General features: G+C 39.9%; 9 non-coding genes across 9 annotated transcripts; all 9 read right to left on the minus strand.

Moving 5' to 3' along the window:
• Positions 1-2576: 2576 nt before the first annotated feature.
• TRNAR-UCG (transfer RNA arginine (anticodon UCG)) lies at positions 2577-2649 on the minus strand. The gene has a single exon. It is a non-coding gene; the product is annotated as a tRNA-Arg (tRNA).
• Positions 2650-4158: 1509 nt separating this feature from the next.
• Positions 4159-4231, minus strand: TRNAR-UCG (transfer RNA arginine (anticodon UCG)). Its single transcript has one exon. It is a non-coding gene; the product is annotated as a tRNA-Arg (tRNA).
• Positions 4232-7337: 3106 nt separating this feature from the next.
• On the minus strand, positions 7338-7410 carry TRNAR-UCG (transfer RNA arginine (anticodon UCG)). Its single transcript has one exon. It is a non-coding gene; the product is annotated as a tRNA-Arg (tRNA).
• A 1514-nt stretch (positions 7411-8924) lies between these two features.
• Positions 8925-8997, minus strand: TRNAR-UCG (transfer RNA arginine (anticodon UCG)). Its single transcript has one exon. It is a non-coding gene; the product is annotated as a tRNA-Arg (tRNA).
• Positions 8998-12098: 3101 nt separating this feature from the next.
• TRNAR-UCG (transfer RNA arginine (anticodon UCG)) lies at positions 12099-12171 on the minus strand. Its single transcript has one exon. It is a non-coding gene; the product is annotated as a tRNA-Arg (tRNA).
• A 1514-nt stretch (positions 12172-13685) lies between these two features.
• On the minus strand, positions 13686-13758 carry TRNAR-UCG (transfer RNA arginine (anticodon UCG)). Its single transcript has one exon. It is a non-coding gene; the product is annotated as a tRNA-Arg (tRNA).
• Positions 13759-16859: 3101 nt separating this feature from the next.
• On the minus strand, positions 16860-16932 carry TRNAR-UCG (transfer RNA arginine (anticodon UCG)). The gene has a single exon. It is a non-coding gene; the product is annotated as a tRNA-Arg (tRNA).
• Positions 16933-18445: 1513 nt separating this feature from the next.
• Positions 18446-18518, minus strand: TRNAR-UCG (transfer RNA arginine (anticodon UCG)). The gene has a single exon. It is a non-coding gene; the product is annotated as a tRNA-Arg (tRNA).
• Positions 18519-20752: 2234 nt separating this feature from the next.
• Positions 20753-20825, minus strand: TRNAR-CCU (transfer RNA arginine (anticodon CCU)). The gene has a single exon. It is a non-coding gene; the product is annotated as a tRNA-Arg (tRNA).
• Positions 20826-21250: the final 425 nt, after the last annotated feature.

Below are 21250 nucleotides of genomic sequence, written 5' to 3' on the forward strand. Positions count from 1 at the left end.
GAAGTGTACACAAGTAAAATGGGACCGTTTCAAAGTACCTAATCCCTCATAAACTTCTGAGAGGAAGCATGTAATAAATCTTCCTAATTTTCTGGAAAAGAAAGAGGGAGGATTTTGGTTATCACCTCAGATGGGACTCAAACCCACAACCCTTGGCTTAGGAGGCCAATGCCTTATCCATTAGGCCACTAAGCACACATGCATAGCTCTTTTCTAGAGGCATTATTTAAATGTATTCTATGGTCAGACACCGGTGTGTGCACACAGGGCATTTCTCACTTCTCTCTATAAGTAAACTTCCCATTTTCATCCTCTTCCATCCCCGACTTTAACGCTCTCTTCTATGCTATAATGGAGACTTTGCAATTTTAGCAAGTGGAGAGAAATTGGAGAACCACTTTGGACTCCACACTTCTTCTTCACTTACTTCTTTTCTCAATATACTGGGCTTAGAAAATGGTATCAAGCCATCCTTATCATCAGCAGGACCCGGAAAGAGGCACCAAGTCTCCTAACCAAGTTCAACCACACTCTGCAACTTAACCATTGCACTACAAATTAGGCAACGGGGGCATCAGCAAAGGCAGCCAATGTGCCGATCCTTTATACATTTTTTGTAGTACTTTTCTTACTCGGAGGTAAAATCAGCGCTTTAACTGCCCAAATCATACAGACTTTACACATGTAGCACTCTATGCACACATAGGCACACACCTTGCAGTTCTTCTACACACACTTAAACTAAAAACCCATTCTGTCACGTCAAAATTCTGCAAACCTATTACATATTCAGTGCGTCGGCATAGAAGCACTTTTTAATGCCACTAAAATGCACAAGTAGTTAGACTGAAGATGCAACCTGAATGAGTTTACAGTATGTACTCCACTTTATTAATGATTAGTAATGAGAAAGTGAGGACTACAAGAGTATTGGAAAAGACTTTTTCCACTCTGAATGTAAAGCAGATTGTGTGACCATTGGCCAAAAACGACCACGAAGGGACTCGAACCCTCAATTTTCTGATCCGAAGCCAGACGCCTTATCCATTAGGCCATGCGGTCATCCGTTCACCTGAGGTGTTTTTTATCATGTAGGTGGTATGCATGGATGGAGAACATATTATTGAAAGGTATTCAGGTTTACATCCCATAGTGTTCTTTCAGCTCTTTTCGCTGGAAGCACTTTTTTGGAATCTATATATTGAGAATTTTATTAGTACGCTATGCTTTTGTTTTCCTTTTTGCATACAAATCTCTTTCCTCATGAGTTTAAAGCTCATTTGTATTCTCTACATAGCTCTGGACGTTTCCAGACGTGGAGTGAAACTGTTTTGAAAGTAGGACAAATTGCTCCTTCCTGCATATGCTACTTTTTCACACTCACATAGGTTGTATACGTTTTATGAATCCTGGCTTGACCTATTCAAGTAGCTGAAAGCCTGTCACCACCTCTAGAAACAAGATTCACACCAATCCAATTCAAATCATTTTTTCCAAAGGAATATGTTCTGGCCGGTGGAAAATGCATCTCACAAAAATAGGCATTTAAAAATCTACTTTGCAGTTTCAGAACACTAACATGACTGTGAAGTGTACACAAGTAAAATGGGACCGTTTCAAAGTACCTAATCCCTCATAAACTTCTGAGAGGAAGCATGTAATAAATCTACTTAATTTTCTGGAAAAGAAAGAGGGAGGATTTTTGTTATCACCTCAGATGGGACTCAAACACACAACCCTTGGCTTAGGAGGCCAGTGCCTTATCCATTAGGCCACTGAGGCACACATGCATAGCTCTTTTCTAGAGGCATTATTTAAATGTATTCTATGGTCAGACACCGGTGTGTGCACACAGGGCATTTCTCACTTCTCTCTATAAGTAAACTTCCCATTTTCATCCTCTTCCATCCCCGACTTTAACGCTCTCTTCTATGCTATAATGGAGACTTTGCAATTTTAGCAAGTGCAGAGAAATTGGAGAACCACTTTGGACTCCACACTTCTTCTTCACTTACTTCTTTTCTCAATATACTGGGCTTAGAAAATGGTATCAAGCCATCCTTATCATCAGCAGGACCCGGAAAGAGGCACCAAGTCTCCTAACCAAGTTCAACCACACTCTGCAACTTAACCATTGCACTACAAATTAGGCAACGGGGGCATCAGCAAAGGCAGCCAATGTGCCGATCCTTTATACATTTTTTGTAGTACTTTTCTTACTCGGAGGTAAAATCAGCACTTTAACTGCCCAAATCATACAGATTTTACCAATGTAGCAATCTATGCACACATAGGCACACACCTTGCAGTTCTTCTACACACACTTAAGCTAAAACCCATTCTGTCACGTCAAAATTCTGCAAACCTATTACATATTCAGTGCGTCGGCATAGAAGCACTTTTTAATGCCACTAAAATGCACAAGTAGTTAGACTGAAGATGCAACCTGAATGAGTTTACAGTATGTACTCCACTTTATTAATTATTAGTAATGAGAAAGTGAGGACTACAAGAGTATTGGAAAATACTTTTTTCACTCTGAATGTAAAGAAGATTGTGTGACCATTGGCCAAAAATGACCACGAAGGGACTCGAACCCTCAATCTTCTGATCCGAAGTCAGACGCCTTATCCATTAGGCCACGCAGTCATCCGTTCACCTGAGAGGATTTTTATCATGTAGGTGGTATGCATGGATGGAGAACATATTATTGAAAGGTATTCAGGTTTACATCCCATAGTGTTCTTTCAGCTCTTTTCGCTGGAAGCACTTTTTTGGAATCTATATATTGAGAATTTTATGAGTACGATATGCTTTTGTTTTCCTTTTTGCATACAAACCTCTTTCCTCGTGAGTTTAAAGCTCATTTGTGTGCTCTACATAGCTCTGGACGTTTCCAGATGTGGAGTGAAACTGTTTTGAAAGTAGTACAAATTGCTCCTTCCTGCATATGCTAATTTTTCACACTCACATAGGTTGTATAAGTTTTATGAATACTGGCTTGACCTATTCAAGTAGCTGAAAGCCTGTCACCACCTCTAGAAACAAGATTCACACCAATCCAATTCATATCATTTTTTCCAAAGGAATATGTTCTGGCCGGTCGAAAATGCATCTCACAAAAATAGGCATTTAAAAATCTACTTTGCAGTTTCAGAACACTAACATGACTGTGAAGTGTACACAAGTAAAATGGGACCGTTTCAAAGTACCTAATCCCTCATAAACTTCTGAGAGGAAGCATATAATAAATCTACCTAATTTTCTGGAAAAGAAAGAGGGAGATTTTTGTTATCACCTCAGATGGGACTCGAACCCACAATACCTGGCTTAGGAGGCAGTGCCTTATCCATTAGGCCACCGAGGCACACATGCATAGCTCTTTTCTAGAGGCATTATTTAAATGTATTCTATGGTCAGACACCGGTGTGTGCACACAGGGCATTTCTCACTTCTCTCTATAAGTAAACTTCCCATTTTCATCCTCTTCCATCCGCGACTTTAACGCTCTCTTCTATGCTATAATGGAGACTTTGCATTTTTAGCAAGTGGAGAGAAATTGGAGAACTACTTTCGACTCCACACTTCTTCTTCACTTCTTTTCTCAATATACTGGGCTTAGAAAATGGTATCAAGCCATCCTTATCATCAGCAGGACACGGAAAGAGGCACCAAGTCTCCTAACCAAGTTCAACCACACTCTGCAACTTAACCATTGCACTACAAATTAGGCAACGGTGGCATCAGCAAAGGCAGCCAATGTGCTGATCCTTTATACATTTTGTGTAGTACTTTTCTTACTCGGAGGCAAAATCAGCACTTTAACTGCCCAAATCATACAGATTTTACACATGTAGCACTCTATGCACACATAGGCACACACCTTGCAGTTCTTCTACACACACTTAAGCTAAAAACCCATTCTGTCACGTCAAAATTCTGCAAACCTATTACATATTCAGTGCGTCGGCATAGAAGCACTTTTTAATGCCACTAAAATGCACAAGTAGTTAGACTGAAGATGCAACCTGAATGAGTTTACAGTATGTACTCCACTTTATTAATGATTAGTAATGAGAAAGTGAGGACTACAAGAGTATTGGAAAATACTTTTTCCACTCTGAATGTAAAGCAGATTGTGTGACCATTGGCCAAAAACGACCACGAAGGGACTCGAACCCTCAATCTTCTGATCCGAAGTCAGACGCCTTATCCATTAGGCCACGCGGTCATCCGTCCACCTGAGATGATTTTTATCATGTAGGTGGTATGCATGGATGGAGAACATATTATTGAAAGGTATTCAGGTTTACATCCCATAGTGTTCTTTCAGCTCTTTTAGCTGGAAGCACTTTTTTGAAATCTATATATTGAGAATTTTATGAGTACGATATGCTTTTGTTTTCCTTTTTGCATACAAACCTCTTTCCTCATGAGTTTAAAGCTCATTTGTATGCTCTACATAGCTCTGGACGTTTCCAGACGTGGAGTGAAACTGTTTTGAAAGTAGTACAAATTGCTCCTTCCTGCATATGCTAATTTTTCACACTCACATAGGTTGTATAAGTTTTATGAATCCTGGCTTGACCTATTCAAGTAGCTGAAAGCCTGTCACCACCTCTAGAAACAAGATTCACACCAATCCAATTCAAATCATTTTTTCCAAAGGAATATGTTCTGGCCGGTCGAAAATGCATCTCACAAAAATAGGCATTTAAAAATCTACTTTGCAGTTTCAGAACACTAACATGACTGTGAAGTGTACACAAGTAAAATGGGACCGTTTCAAAGTACCTAATCCCTCATAAACTTCTGAGAGGAAGCATGTAATAAATCTACCTAATTTTCTGGAAAAGAAAGAGGGAGGATTTTTGTTATCACCTCAGATGGGACTCAAACCCACAACCCTTGGCTTAGGAGGCCAATGCCTTATCCATTAGGCCACTAAGCACACATGCATAGCTCTTTTCTAGAGGCATTATTTAAATGTATTCTATGGTCAGACACCGGTGTGTGCACACAGGGCATTTCTCACTTCTCTCTATAAGTAAACTTCCCATTTTCATCCTCTTCCATCCCCGACTTTAACGCTCTCTTCTATGCTATAATGGAGACTTTGCAATTTTAGCAAGTGGAGAGAAATTGGAGAACCACTTTGGACTCCACACTTCTTCTTCACTTACTTCTTTTCTCAATATACTGGGCTTAGAAAATGGTATCAAGCCATCCTTATCATCAGCAGGACCCGGAAAGAGGCACCAAGTCTCCTAACCAAGTTCAACCACACTCTGCAACTTAACCATTGCACTACAAATTAGGCAACGGGGGCATCAGCAAAGGCAGCCAATGTGCCGATCCTTTATACATTTTTTGTAGTACTTTTCTTACTCGGAGGTAAAATCAGCGCTTTAACTGCCCAAATCATACAGACTTTACACATGTAGCTCTCTATGCACACATAGGCACACACCTTGCAGTTCTTCTACACACACTTAAACTAAAAACCCATTCTGTCACGTCAAAATTCTGCAAACCTATTACATATTCAGTGCGTCGGCATAGAAGCACTTTTTAATGCCACTAAAATGCACAAGTAGTTAGACTGAAGATGCAACCTGAATGAGTTTACAGTATGTACTCCACTTTATTAATGATTAGTAATGAGAAAGTGAGGACTACAAGAGTATTGGAAAAGACTTTTTCCACTCTGAATGTAAAGCAGATTGTGTGACCATTGGCCAAAAACGACCACAAAGGGACTCGAACCCTCAATTTTCTGATCCGAAGCCAGACGCCTTATCCATTAGGCCATGTGGTCATCCGTTCACCTGAGGTGATTTTTATCATGTAGGTGGTATGCATGGATGGAGAACATATTATTGAAACGTATTCAGGTTTACATCCCATAGTGTTCTTTCAGCTCTTTTCGCTGGAAGCACTTTTTTGGAATCTATATATTGAAAATTTTATTAGTACAATATGCTTTTGTTTTCCTTTTTGCATACAAATCTCTTTCCTCATGAGTTTAAAGCTCATTTGTATTCTCTACATAGCTCTGGACGTTTCCAGACGTGGAGTGAAACTGTTTTGAAAGTAGGACAAATTGCTCCTTCCTGCATATGCTAATTTTTCACACTCACATAGGTTGTATACGTTTTATGAATCCTGGCTTGACCTATTCAAGTAGCTGAAAGCCTGTCACCACCTCTAGAAACAAGATTCACACCAATCCAATTCAAATCATTTTTTCCAAAGGAATATGTTCCGGCCGGTCGAAAATGCATCTCTCAAAAATAGGCATTTAAAAATATACTTTGCAGTTTCAGAACACTAACATGACTGTGAAGTGTACACAAGTAAAACGGGACGTTGCAAAGTACCTAATCCCTCATAAACTTCTGAGAGGAAGCATGTAATAAATCTACCTAATTTTCTGGAAAAGGAAGAGGGAGGATTTTTGTTATCACCTCAGATGGGACTCCACTCGAACCCACAATCCCTGGCTTAGGAGGCCAGTGCCTTATCCATTAGGCCACTGAGGCACACATGCATATCTCTTTTCTAGAGGCATTATTTAAATGTATTCTATGGTCAGACACCGGTGTGTGCACACAGGGCATTTCTCACTTCTCTCTATAAGTAAACTTCCCATTTTCATCCTCTTCCATCCCCGACTTTAACGCTGTCTTCTATGCTATAATGGAGACTTTGCAATTTTAGCAAGTGGAGAGAAATTGGAGAACCACTTTCGACTCCACACTTCTTTTTCACTTACTTCTTTTCTCAATATATTGGGCTTAGAAAATGTTATCAAGCCATCCTTATCATCAGCAGTACGCGGAAAGAGGCACCAAGTTTCCTAACCAAGTTCAACCACACTCTGCAACTTAACCATTGCACTACAAATTAGGCAACGGTGGCATCAGCAAAGGCAGCCAATGTGCTGATCCTTTATACATTTTGTGTAGTACTTTTCTTACTCGGAGGCAAAATCAGCACTTTAACTGCCCAAATCATACAGATTTTACACATGTAGCACTCTATGCACACATAGGCACACACCTTGCAGTTCTTCTACACACACTTAAGCTAAAAACCCATTCTGTCACGTCAAAATTCTGCAAACCTATTACATATTCAGTGCGTCGGCATAGAAGCACTTTTTAATGCCACTAAAATGCACAAGTAGTTAGACTGAAGATGCAACCTGAATGAGTTTACAGTATGTACTCCACTTTATTAATGATTAGTAATGAGAAAGTGAGGACTACAAGAGTATTGGAAAATACTTTTTCCACTCTGAATGTAAAGCAGATTGTGTGACCATTGGCCAAAAACGACCACAAAGGGACTCGAACCCTCAATCTTCTGATCCGAAGTCAGACGCCTTATCCATTAGGCCACGCGGTCATCTGTTCACCTGAGAAGATTTTTATCATGGAGGTGGTATGCATGGATGGAGAACATATTATTGAAAGGTATTCAGGTTTACATCCCATAGTGTTCTTTCAGCTCTTTTCGCTGGAAGCACTTTTTTGGAATCTCTATATTGAGAATTTTATGAGTACGATATGCTTTTGTTTTCCTTTTTGCATACAAACCTCTTTCCTCATGAGTTTAAAGCTCATTTGTATGCTCTACATAGCTCTGGACGTTTCCAGACGTGGACTGAAACTGTTTTGAAAGTAGTACAAATTGCTCCTTCCTGCATATGCTAATTTTTCACACTCACATAGGTTGTATAAGTTTTATGAATCCTGGCTTGAACTATTCAAGTAGCTGAAAGCCTGTCACCACCTCTAGAAACAAGATTCACACCAATCCAATTCAAATCATTTTTTCCAAAGGAATATGTTCTGGCCGGTGGAAAATGCATCTCACAAAAATAGGCATTTAAAAATCTACTTTGCAGTTTCAGAACACTAACATGACTGTGAAGTGTACACAAGTAAAATGGGACCGTTTCAAAGTACCTAATCCCTCATAAACTTCTGAGAGGAAGCATGTAATAAATCTACCTAATTTTCTGGAAAAGAAAGAGGGAGGATTTTTGTTATCACCTCAGATGGGACTCAAACACACAACCCTTGGCTTAGGAGGCCAGTGCCTTATCCATTAGGCCACTGAGGCACACATGCATAGCTCTTTTCTAGAGGCATTATTTAAATGTATTCTATGGTCAGACACCGGTGTGTGCACACAGGGCATTTCTCACTTCTCTCTATAAGTAAACTTCCCATTTTCATCCTCTTCCATCCCCGACTTTAACGCTCTCTTCTATGCTATAATGGAGACTTTGCAATTTTAGCAAGTGGAGAGAAATTGGAGAACTACTTTCGACACCACACTTCTTCTTCACTTACTTCTTTTCTCAATATACTGGGCTTAGAAAATGGTATCAAGCCATCCTTATCATCAGCAGGACACGGAAAGAGGCACCAAGTCTCCTAACCAAGTTCAACCACACTCTGCAACTTAACCATTGCACTACAAATTAGGCAACGGGGGCATCAGCAGAGGCAGCCAATGTGCCGATCCTTTATACATTTTGTGTAGTCCTTTTCTTACTCGGAGGCAAAATCAGCACTTTAACTGCCCAAATCATACAGATTTTACACATGTAGCACTCTATGCACACATAGGCACACACCTTGCAGTTCTTCTACACACACTTAAGCTAAAACCCATTCTGTCATGTCAAAATTCTGCAAACCTATTACATATTCAGTGCGTCGGCATAGAAGCACTTTTTAATGCCACTAAAATGCACAAGTAGTTAGACTGAAGATGCAACCTGAATGAGTTTACAGTATGTACTCCACTTTATTGATGATTAGTAATGAGAAAGTGAGGACTACAAGAGTATTGGAAAAGACTTTTTCCACTCTGAATGTAAAGCAGATTGTGTGACCATTGGCCAAAAACGACCACGAAGGGACTCGAACCCTCAATCTTCTGATCCGAAGTCAGACGCCTTATCCATTAGGCCACGCGGTCATCCGTTCACCTGAGATGATTTTTATCATGTAGGTGGTATGCATGGATGGAGAACATATTATTGAAAGGTATTCAGGTTTACATCCCATAGTGTTCTTTCAGCTCTTTTAGCTGGAAGCACTTTTTTGAAATCTATATATTGAGAATTTTATGAGTACGATATGCTTTTGTTTTCCTTTTTGCATACAAACCTCTTTCCTCATGAGTTTAAAGCTCATTTGTATGCTCTACATAGCTCTGGACGTTTCCAGACGTGGAGTGAAACTGTTTTGAAAGTAGTACAAATTGCTCCTTCCTGCATATGCTAATTTTTCACACTCACATAGGTTGTATAAGTTTTATGAATCCTGGCTTGACCTATTCAAGTAGCTGAAAGCCTGTCACCACCTCTAGAAACAAGATTCACACCAATCCAATTCAAATCATTTTTTCCAAAGGAATATGTTCTGGCCGGTCGAAAATGCATCTCACAAAAATAGGCATTTAAAAATCTACTTTGCAGTTTCAGAACACTAACATGACTGTGAAGTGTACACAAGTAAAATGGGACCGTTTCAAAGTACCTAATCCCTCATAAACTTCTGAGAGGAAGCATGTAATAAATCTACCTAATTTTCTGGAAAAGAAAGAGGGAGGATTTTTGTTATCACCTCAGATGGGACTCAAACCCACAACCCTTGGCTTAGGAGGCCAATGCCTTATCCATTAGGCCACTAAGCACACATGCATAGCTCTTTTCTAGAGGCATTATTTAAATGTATTCTATGGTCAGACACCGGTGTGTGCACACAGGGCATTTCTCACTTCTCTCTATAAGTAAACTTCCCATTTTCATCCTCTTCCATCCCCGACTTTAACGCTCTCTTCTATGCTATAATGGAGACTTTGCAATTTTAGCAAGTGGAGAGAAATTGGAGAACCACTTTGGACTCCACACTTCTTCTTCACTTACTTCTTTTCTCAATATACTGGGCTTAGAAAATGGTATCAAGCCATCCTTATCATCAGCAGGACCCGGAAAGAGGCACCAAGTCTCCTAACCAAGTTCAACCACACTCTGCAACTTAACCATTGCACTACAAATTAGGCAACGGGGGCATCAGCAAAGGCAGCCAATGTGCCGATCCTTTATACATTTTTTGTAGTACTTTTCTTACTCGGAGGTAAAATCAGCGCTTTAACTGCCCAAATCATACAGACTTTACACATGTAGCACTCTATGCACACATAGGCACACACCTTGCAGTTCTTCTACACACACTTAAACTAAAAACCCATTCTGTCACGTCAAAATTCTGCAAACCTATTACATATTCAGTGCGTCGGCATAGAAGCACTTTTTAATGCCACTAAAATGCACAAGTAGTTAGACTGAAGATGCAACCTGAATGAGTTTACAGTATGTACTCCACTTTATTAATGATTAGTAATGAGAAAGTGAGGACTACAAGAGTATTGGAAAATACTTTTTCCACTCTGAATGTAAAGCAGATTGTGTGACCATTGGCCAAAAACGACCACGAAGGGACTCGAACCCTCAATTTTCTGATCCGAAGCCAGACGCCTTATCCATTAGGCCATGCGGTCATCCGTTCACCTGAGGTGATTTTTATCATGTAGGTGGTATGCATGGATGGAGAACATATTATTGAAAGGTATTCAGGTTTACATCCCATAGTGTTCTTTCAGCTCTTTTCGCTGGAAGCACTTTTTTGGAATCTATATATTGAGAATTTTATTAGTACGATATGCTTTTGTTTTCCTTTTTGCATACAAATCTCTTTCCTCATGAGTTTAAAGCTCATTTGTATTCTCTACATAGCTCTGGACGTTTCCAGACGTGGAGTGAAACTGTTTTGAAAGTAGGACAAATTGCTCCTTCCTGCATATGCTACTTTTTCACACTCACATAGGTTGTATACGTTTTATGAATCCTGGCTTGACCTATTCAAGTAGCTGAAAGCCTGTCACCACCTCTAGAAACAAGATTCACACCAATCCAATTCAAATCATTTTTTCCAAAGGAATATGTTCTGGCCGGTGGAAAATGCATCTCACAAAAATAGGCATTTAAAAATCTACTTTGCAGTTTCAGAACACTAACATGACTGTGAAGTGTACACAAGTAAAATGGGACCGTTTCAAAGTACCTAATCCCTCATAAACTTCTGAGAGGAAGCATGTAATAAATCTACTTAATTTTCTGGAAAAGAAAGAGGGAGGATTTTTGTTATCACCTCAGATGGGACTCAAACACACAACCCTTGGCTTAGGAGGCCAGTGCCTTATCCATTAGGCCACTGAGGCACACATGCATAGCTCTTTTCTAGAGGCATTATTTAAATGTATTCTATGGTCAGACACCGGTGTGTGCACACAGGGCATTTCTCACTTCTCTCTATAAGTAAACTTCCCATTTTCATCCTCTTCCATCCCCGACTTTAACGCTCTCTTCTATGCTATAATGGAGACTTTGCAATTTTAGCAAGTGGAGAGAAATTGGAGAACTACTTTCGACTCCACACTTCTTCTTCACTTACTTCTTTTCTCAATATACTGGGCTTAGAAAATGGTAACAAGCCATCCTTATCATCAGTAGGACACGGAAAGAGGCACCAAGTCTCCTAACCAAGTTCAACCACACTCTGCAACTTAACCATTGCACTACAAATTAGGCAACGGGGGCATCAGCAGAGGCAGCCAATGTGCCGATCCTTTATACATTTTGTGTAGTCCTTTTCTTACTCGGAGGCAAAATCAGCACTTTAACTGCCCAAATCATACAGATTTTACACATGTAGCACTCTATGCACACATAGGCACACACCTTGCAGTTCTTCTACACACACTTAAGCTAAAACCCATTCTGTCACGTCAAAATTCTGCAAACCTATTACATATTCAGTGCGTCGGCATAGAAGCACTTTTTAAAGCCACTAAAATGCACAAGTAGTTAGACTGAAGATGCAACCTGAATGAGTTTACAGTATGTACTCCACTTTATTGATGATTAGTAATGAGAAAGTGAGGACTACAAGAGTATTGGAAAAGACTTTTTCCACTCTGAATGTAAAGCAGATTGTGTGACCATTGTCCAAAAACGACCACGAAGGGACTCGAACCCTTAATCTTCTGATCCGAAGTCAGACGCCTTATCCATTAGGCCACGCAGTCATCCGTTCACCTGAGATGATTTTTATCATGTAGGTGGTATGCATGGATGGAGAACATATTATTGAAAGGTATTCAGGTTTAGATCCCATAGTGTTCTTTCAGCTCTTTTAGCTGGAAGCACTTTTTTGAAATCTATATATTGAGAATTTTATGAGTACGATATGCTTTTGTTTTCCTTTTTGCATACAAACCTCTTTCCTCATGAGTTTAAAGCTCATTTGTATGCTCTACATAGCTCTGGACGTTTCCAGACGTGGAGTGAAACTGTTTTGAAAGTAGTACAATTTGCTCCTTCCTGCATATGCTAATTTTTCACACTCACATAGGTTGTATAAGTTTTATGAATCCTGGCTTGACCTATTCAAGTAGCTGAAAGCCTGTCACCACCTCTAGAAACAAGATTCACACCAATCCAATTCAAATCATTTTTTCCAAAGGAATATGTTCTGGCCGGTCGAAAATGCATCTCACAAAAATAGGCATTTAAAAATCTACTTTGCAGTTTCAGAACACTAACATGACTGTGAAGTGTACACAAGTAAAATGGGACCGTTTCAAAGTACCTAATCCCTCATAAACTTCTGAGAGGAAGCATGTAATAAATCTACCTAATTTTCTGGAAAAGAAAGAGGGAGGATTTTTGTTATCACCTCAGATGGGACTCAAACACACAACCCTTGGCTTAGGAGGCCAGTGCCTTATCCATTAGGCCACTGAGGCACACATGCATAGCTCTTTTCTAGAGGCATTATTTAAATGTATTCTATGGTCAGACACCGGTGTGTGCACACAGGGCATTTCTCACTTCTCTCTATAAGTAAACTTCCCATTTTCATCCTCTTCCATCCCCGACTTTAACGCTCTCTTCTATGCTATAATGGAGACTTTGCAATTTTAGCAAGTGGAGAGAAATTGGAGAACTACTTTCGACACCACACTTCTTCTTCACTTACTTCTTTTCTCAATATACTGGGCTTAGAAAATGGTATCAAGCCATCCTTATCATCAGCAGGACACGGAAAGAGGCACCAAGTCTCCTAACCAAGTTCAACCACACTCTGCAACTTAACCATTGCACTACAAATTAGGCAACGGGGGCATCAGCAGAGGCAGCCAATGTGCCGATCCTTTATACATTTTGTGTAGTCCTTTTCTTACTCGGAGGCAAAATCAGCACTTTAACTGCCCAAATCATACAGATTTTACACATGTAGCACTCTATGCACACATAGGCACACACCTTGCAGTTCTTCTACACACACTTAAGCTAAAACCCATTCTGTCACGTCAAAATTCTGCAAACCTATTACATATTCAGTGCGTCGGCATAGAAGCACTTTTTAATGCCACTAAAATGCACAAGTAGTTAGACTGAAGATGCAACCTGAATGAGTTTACAGTATGTACTCCACTTTATTGATGATTAGTAATGAGAAAGTGAGGACTACAAGAGTATTGGAAAAGACTTTTTCCACTCTGAATGTAAAGCAGATTGTGTGACCATTGGCCAAAAACGACCACGAAGGGACTCGAACCCTCAATCTTCTGATCCGAAGTCAGACGCCTTATCCATTAGGCCACGCGGTCATCCGTTCACCTGAGATGATTTTTATCATGTAGGTGGTATGCATGGATGGAGAACATATTATTGAAAGGTATTCAGGTTTACATCCCATAGTGTTCTTTCAGCTCTTTTAGCTGGAAGCACTTTTTTGAAATCTATATATTGAGAATTTTATGAGTACGATATGCTTTTGTTTTCCTTTTTGCATACAAACCTCTTTCCTCATGAGTTTAAAGCTCATTTGTATGCTCTACATAGCTCTGGACGTTTCCAGACGTGGAGTGAAACTGTTTTGAAAGTAGTACAAATTGCTCCTTCCTGCATATGCTAATTTTTCACACTCACATAGGTTGTATAAGTTTTATGAATCCTGGCTTGACCTATTCAAGTAGCTGAAAGCCTGTCACCACCTCTAGAAACAAGATTCACACCAATCCAATTCAAATCATTTTTTCCAAAGGAATATGTTCTGGCCGGTCGAAAATGCATCTCACAAAAATAGGCATTTAAAAATCTACTTTGCAGTTTCAGAACACTAACATGACTGTGAAGTGTACACAAGTAAAATGGGACCGTTTCAAAGTACCTAATCCCTCATAAACTTCTGAGAGGAAGCATGTAATAAATCTACCTAATTTTCTGGAAAAGAAAGAGGGAGGATTTTTGTTATCACCTCAGATGGGACTCAAACCCACAACCCTTGGCTTAGGAGGCCAATGCCTTATCCATTAGGCCACTAAGCACACATGCATAGCTCTTTTCTAGAGGCATTATTTAAATGTATTCTATGGTCAGACACCGGTGTGTGCACACAGGGCATTTCTCACTTCTCTCTATAAGTAAACTTCCCATTTTCATCCTCTTCCATCCCCGACTTTAACGCTCTCTTCTATGCTATAATGGAGACTTTGCAATTTTAGCAAGTGGAGAGAAATTGGAGAACCACTTTGGACTCCACACTTCTTCTTCACTTACTTCTTTTCTCAATATACTGGGCTTAGAAAATGGTATCAAGCCATCCTTATCATCAGCAGGACCCGGAAAGAGGCACCAAGTCTCCTAACCAAGTTCAACCACACTCTGCAACTTAACCATTGCACTACAAATTAGGCAACGGGGGCATCAGCAAAGGCAGCCAATGTGCCGATCCTTTATACATTTTTTGTAGTACTTTTCTTACTCGGAGGTAAAATCAGCGCTTTAACTGCCCAAATCATACAGACTTTACACATGTAGCACTCTATGCACACATAGGCACACACCTTGCAGTTCTTCTACACACACTTAAACTAAAAACCCATTCTGTCACGTCAAAATTCTGCAAACCTATTACATATTCAGTGCGTCGGCATAGAAGCACTTTTTAATGCCACTAAAATGCACAAGTAGTTAGACTGAAGATGCAACCTGAATGAGTTTACAGTATGTACTCCACTTTATTAATGATTAGTAATGAGAAAGTGAGGACTACAAGAGTATTGGAAAATACTTTTTCCACTCTGAATGTAAAGCAGATTGTGTGACCATTGGCCAAAAACGACCACGAAGGGACTCGAACCCTCAATTTTCTGATCCGAAGCCAGACGCCTTATCCATTAGGCCATGCGGTCATCCGTTCACCTGAGGTGATTTTTATCATGTAGGTGGTATGCATGGATGGAGAACATATTATTGAAAGGTATTCAGGTTTACATCCCATAGTGTTCTTTCAGCTCTTTTCGCTGGAAGCACTTTTTTGGAATCTATATATTGAGAATTTTATTAGTACGATATGCTTTTGTTTTCCTTTTTGCATACAAATCTCTTTCCTCATGAGTTTAAAGCTCATTTGTATTCTCTACATAGCTCTGGACGTTTCCAGACGTGGAGTGAAACTGTTTTGAAAGTAGGACAAATTGCTCCTTCCTGCATATGCTACTTTTTCACACTCACATAGGTTGTATACGTTTTATGAATCCTGGCTTGACCTATTCAAGTAGCTGAAAGCCTGTCACCACCTCTAGAAACAAGATTCACACCAATCCAATTCAAATCATTTTTTCCAAAGGAATATGTTCTGGCCGGTGGAAAATGCATCTCACAAAAATAGGCATTTAAAAATCTACTTTGCAGTTTCAGAACACTAACATGACTGTGAAGTGTACACAAGTAAAATGGGACCGTTTCAAAGTACCTAATCCCTCATAAACTTCTGAGAGGAAGCATGTAATAAATCTACTTAATTTTCTGGAAAAGAAAGAGGGAGGATTTTTGTTATCACCTCAGATGGGACTCAAACACACAACCCTTGGCTTAGGAGGCCAGTGCCTTATCCATTAGGCCACTGAGGCACACATGCATAGCTCTTTTCTAGAGGCATTATTTAAATGTATTCTATGGTCAGACACCGGTGTGTGCACACAGGGCATTTCTCACTTCTCTCTATAAGTAAACTTCCCATTTTCATCCTCTTCCATCCCCGACTTTAACGCTCTCTTCTATGCTATAATGGAGACTTTGCAATTTTAGCAAGTGGAGAGAAATTGGAGAACTACTTTCGACTCCACACTTCTTCTTCACTTACTTCTTTTCTCAATATACTGGGCTTAGAAAATGGTAACAAGCCATCCTTATCATCAGTAGGACACGGAAAGAGGCACCAAGTCTCCTAACCAAGTTCAACCACACTCTGCAACTTAACCATTGCACTACAAATTAGGCAACGGGGGCATCAGCAGAGGCAGCCAATGTGCCGATCCTTTATACATTTTGTGTAGTCCTTTTCTTACTCGGAGGCAAAATCAGCACTTTAACTGCCCAAATCATACAGATTTTACACATGTAGCACTCTATGCACACATAGGCACACACCTTGCAGTTCTTCTACACACACTTAAGCTAAAACCCATTCTGTCACGTCAAAATTCTGCAAACCTATTACATATTCAGTGCGTCGGCATAGAAGCACTTTTTAAAGCCACTAAAATGCACAAGTAGTTAGACTGAAGATGCAACCTGAATGAGTTTACAGTATGTACTCCACTTTATTGATGATTAGTAATGAGAAAGTGAGGACTACAAGAGTATTGGAAAAGACTTTTTCCACTCTGAATGTAAAGCAGATTGTGTGACCATTGTCCAAAAACGACCACGAAGGGACTCGAACCCTTAATCTTCTGATCCGAAGTCAGACGCCTTATCCATTAGGCCACGCAGTCATCCGTTCACCTGAGATGATTTTTATCATGTAGGTGGTATGCATGGATGGAGAACATATTATTGAAAGGTATTCAGGTTTAGATCCCATAGTGTTCTTTCAGCTCTTTTAGCTGGAAGCACTTTTTTGAAATCTATATATTGAGAATTTTATGAGTACGATATGCTTTTGTTTTCCTTTTTGCATACAAACCTCTTTCCTCATGAGTTTAAAGCTCATTTGTATGCTCTACATAGCTCTGGACGTTTCCAGACGTGGAGTGAAACTGTTTTGAAAGTAGTACAATTTGCTCCTTCCTGCATATGCTAATTTTTCACACTCACATAGGTTGTATAAGTTTTATGAATCCTGGCTTGACCTATTCAAGTAGCTGAAAGCCTGTCACCACCTCTAGAAACAAGATTCACACCAATCCAATTCAAATCATTTTTTCCAAAGGAATATGTTCTGGCCGGTCGAAAATGCATCTCACAAAAATAGGCATTTAAAAATCTACTTTGCAGTTTCAGAACACTAACATGACTGTGAAGTGTACACAAGTAAAATGGGACCGTTTCAAAGTACCTAATCCCTCATAAACTTCTGAGAGGAAGCATGTAAAGAATCTACCTAATTTTCTGGAAAAGAAAGAGGGAGAATTTTTGTTTTCACCTCAGATGGGACTCAAACCCACAACCCTTGGCTTAGGAGGCCAATGCCTTATCCATTAGGCCACTAAGCACACATGCATAGCTCTTTTCTAGAGGCATTATTTAAATGTATTCTATGGTCAGACACCGGTGTGTGCACACAGGGCATTTCTCACTTCTCTCTATAAGTAAACTTCCCATTTTCATCCTCTTCCATCCCCGACTTTAACGCTCTCTTCTATGCTATAATGGAGACTTTGCAATTTTAGCAAGTGCAGAGAAATTGGAGAACCACTTTGGACTCCACACTTCTTCTTCACTTACTTCTTTTCTCAATATACTGGGCTTAGAAAATGGTATCAAGCCATCCTTATCATCAGCAGGACCCGGAAAGAGGCACCAAGTCTCCTAACCAAGTTCAACCACACTCTGCAACTTAACCATTGCACTACAAATTAGGCAACGGGGGCATCAGCAGAGGCAGCCAATGTGCCGATCCTTTATACATTTTGTGTAGTCCTTTTCTTACTCGGAGGCAAAATCAGCACTTTAACTGCCCAAATCATACAGATTTTACACATGTAGCACTCTATGCACACATAGGCACACACCTTGCAGTTCTTCTACACACACTTAAGCTAAAACCCATTCTGTCACGTCAAAATTCTGCAAACCTATTACATATTCAGTGCGTCGGCATAGAAGCACTTTTTAATGCCACTAAAATGCACAAGTAGTTAGACTGAAGATGCAACCTGAATGAGTTTACAGTATGTACTCCACTTTATTGATGATTAGTAATGAGAAAGTGAGGACTACAAGAGTATTGGAAAAGACTTTTTCCACTCTGAATGTAAAGCAGATTGTGTGACCATTGGCCAAAAACGACCACGAAGGGACTCGAACCCTCAATTTTCTGATCCGAAGTCAGACGCCTTATCCATTAGGCCACGCGGCCATCCGTTCACCTGAGATGATTTTTATCATGTAGGTGGTATGCATGGATGGAGAACATATTATTGAAAGGTATTCAGGTTTACATCCCATAGTGTTCTTTCAGCTCTTTTCGCTGGAAGCACTTTTTTGAAATCTATATATTGAGAATTTTATGAGTACGATATGTTTTTGTTTTCCTTTTTGCATACAAACCTCTTTCCTCATGAGTTTAAAGCTCATTTGTATGCTCTACATAGCTCTGGACGTTTCCAGACGTGGAGTGAAACTGTTTTGAAAGTAGTAAAAATTGCTCCTTCCTGCATATGCTAATTTTTCACACTCACATAGGTTGTATAAGTTTTATGAATCCTGGCTTGACCTATTCAAGTAGCTGAAAGCCTGTCACCACCTCTAGAAACAAGATTCACACCAATCCAATTCAAATCATTTTTTCCAAAGGAATATGTTCTGGCCGGTCGAAAATGCATCTCACAAAAATAGGCATTTAAAAATCTACTTTGCAGTTTCAGAAGACTAAGATGACTGTGAAGTGTACACAAGTAAAATGGGACCGTTTCAAAGTACCTAATCCCTCATAAACTTCTGAGAGGAAGCATGTAATAAATCTACCTAATTTTCTGGAAAAGAAAGAGGGAGAATTTTTGTTATCACCTCAGATGGGACTCAAACCCACAACCCTTAGCTTAGGAGGCCAATGCCTTATCCATTAGGCCACTAAGCACACATGCATAGCTCTTTTCTAGAGGCATTATTTAAATGTATTCTATGGTCAGACACCGGTGTGTGCACACAGGGCATTTCTTACTTCTCTCTATAAGTAAACTTCCCATTTTCATCCTCTTCCATCCCCGACTTTAACGCTCTCTTCTATGCTATAATGGAGACTTTGCAATTTTAGCAAGTGGAGAGAAATTGGAGAACCACTTTGGACTCCACACTTCTTCTTCACTTACTTCTTTTCTCAATATACTGGGCTTAGAAAATGGTATCAAGCCATCCTTATCATCAGCAGGACCCGGAAAGAGGCACCAAGTCTCCTAACCAAGTTCAACCACACTCTGCAACTTAACCATTGCACTACAAATTAGGCAACGGGGGCATCAGCAAAGGCAGCCAATGTGCCGATCCTTTATACATTTTTTTTAGTACTTTTCTTACTCGGAGGTAAAATCAGCGCTTTAACTGCCCAAATCATACAGACTTTACACATGTAGCACTCTATGCACACATAGGCACACACCTTGCAGTTCTTCTACACACACTTAAACTAAAAACCCATTCTGTCACGTGAAAATTCTGCAAACCTATTACATATTCAGTGCGTCGGCATAGAAGCACTTTTTAATGCCACTAAAATGCACAAGTAGTTAGACTGAAGATGCAACCTGAATGAGTTTACAGTATGTACTCCACTTTATTAATGATTAGTAATGAGAAAGTGAGGACTACAAGAGTATTGGAAAAGACTTTTTCCACTCTGAATGTAAAGCAGATTGTGTGACCATTGGCCAAAAACGACCACGAAGGGACTCGAACCCTCAATTTTCTGATCCGAAGCCAGACGCCTTATCCATTAGGCCATGCGGTCATCAGTTCACCTGAGGTGATTTTTATCATGTAGGTGGTATGCATGGATGGAGAACATATTATTGAAAGGTATTCAGGTTTACATCCCATAGTGTTCTTTCAGCTCTTTTTGCTGGAAGCACATTTTTTGGAATCTATATATTGAGAATTTTATGAGTACGATATGCTTTTGTTTTCCTTTTTGCATACAAACCTCTTTCCTCATGAGTTTAAAGCTCATTTGTATGCTCTACATAGCTCTGGACGTTTCCAGACTTGGAGTGAAACTGTTTTGAAAGCAGTACAAATTGCTCCTTCCTGCATATGCTAATTTTTCACACTCACATAGGTTGTATAAGTTTTATGAATCCTGGCTTGACCTATTCAAGTAGCTGAAAGCCTGTCACCACCTCTAGAAACAAGATTCACACCAATCCAATTCATATCATTGTTTCCAAAGGAATATGTTCTGGCCGGTCGAAAATGCATCTCACAAAAATAGGCATTTAAAAATCTACTTTGCAGTTTCAGAACACTAACATGACTGTGAAGTGTACACAAGTAAAATGGGACCGTTTCAAAGTACCTAATCCCTCATAAGCTTCTGAGAGGAAGCATATAATAAATCTACCTAATTTTCTGGAAAAGAAAGAGGGAGATTTTTGTTATCACCTCAGATGGGACTCGAACCCACAATACCTGGCTTAGGAGGCCAGTGCCTTATCCATTAGGCCACCGAGGCACACATGCATAGCTCTTTTCTAGAGGCATTATTTAAATGTATTCTATGGTCAGACACCGGTGTGTGCACACAGGGCATTTCTCACTTCTCTCTATAAGTAAACTTCCCATTTTCATCCTCTTCCATCCGCGACTTTAACGCTCTCTTCTATGCTATAATGGAGACTTTGCATTTTTAGCAAGTGGAGAGAAATTGGAGAACTACTTTCGACTCCACACTTCTTCTTCACTTCTTTTCTCAATATACTGGGCTTAGAAAATGGTATCAAGCCATCCTTATCATCAGCAGGACACGGAAAGAGGCACCAAGTCTCCTAACCAAGTTCAACCACACTCTGCAACTTAACCATTGCACTACAAATTAGGCAACGGGGGCATCATCAGAGGCAGCCAATGTGCCGATCCTTTATACATTTTGTGTAGTAC

Source organism: Triturus cristatus, chromosome 4_1 (assembly GCF_964204655.1).
Source record: "Triturus cristatus chromosome 4_1, aTriCri1.1, whole genome shotgun sequence".
NCBI lineage: Eukaryota > Metazoa > Chordata > Amphibia > Caudata > Salamandridae > Triturus > Triturus cristatus.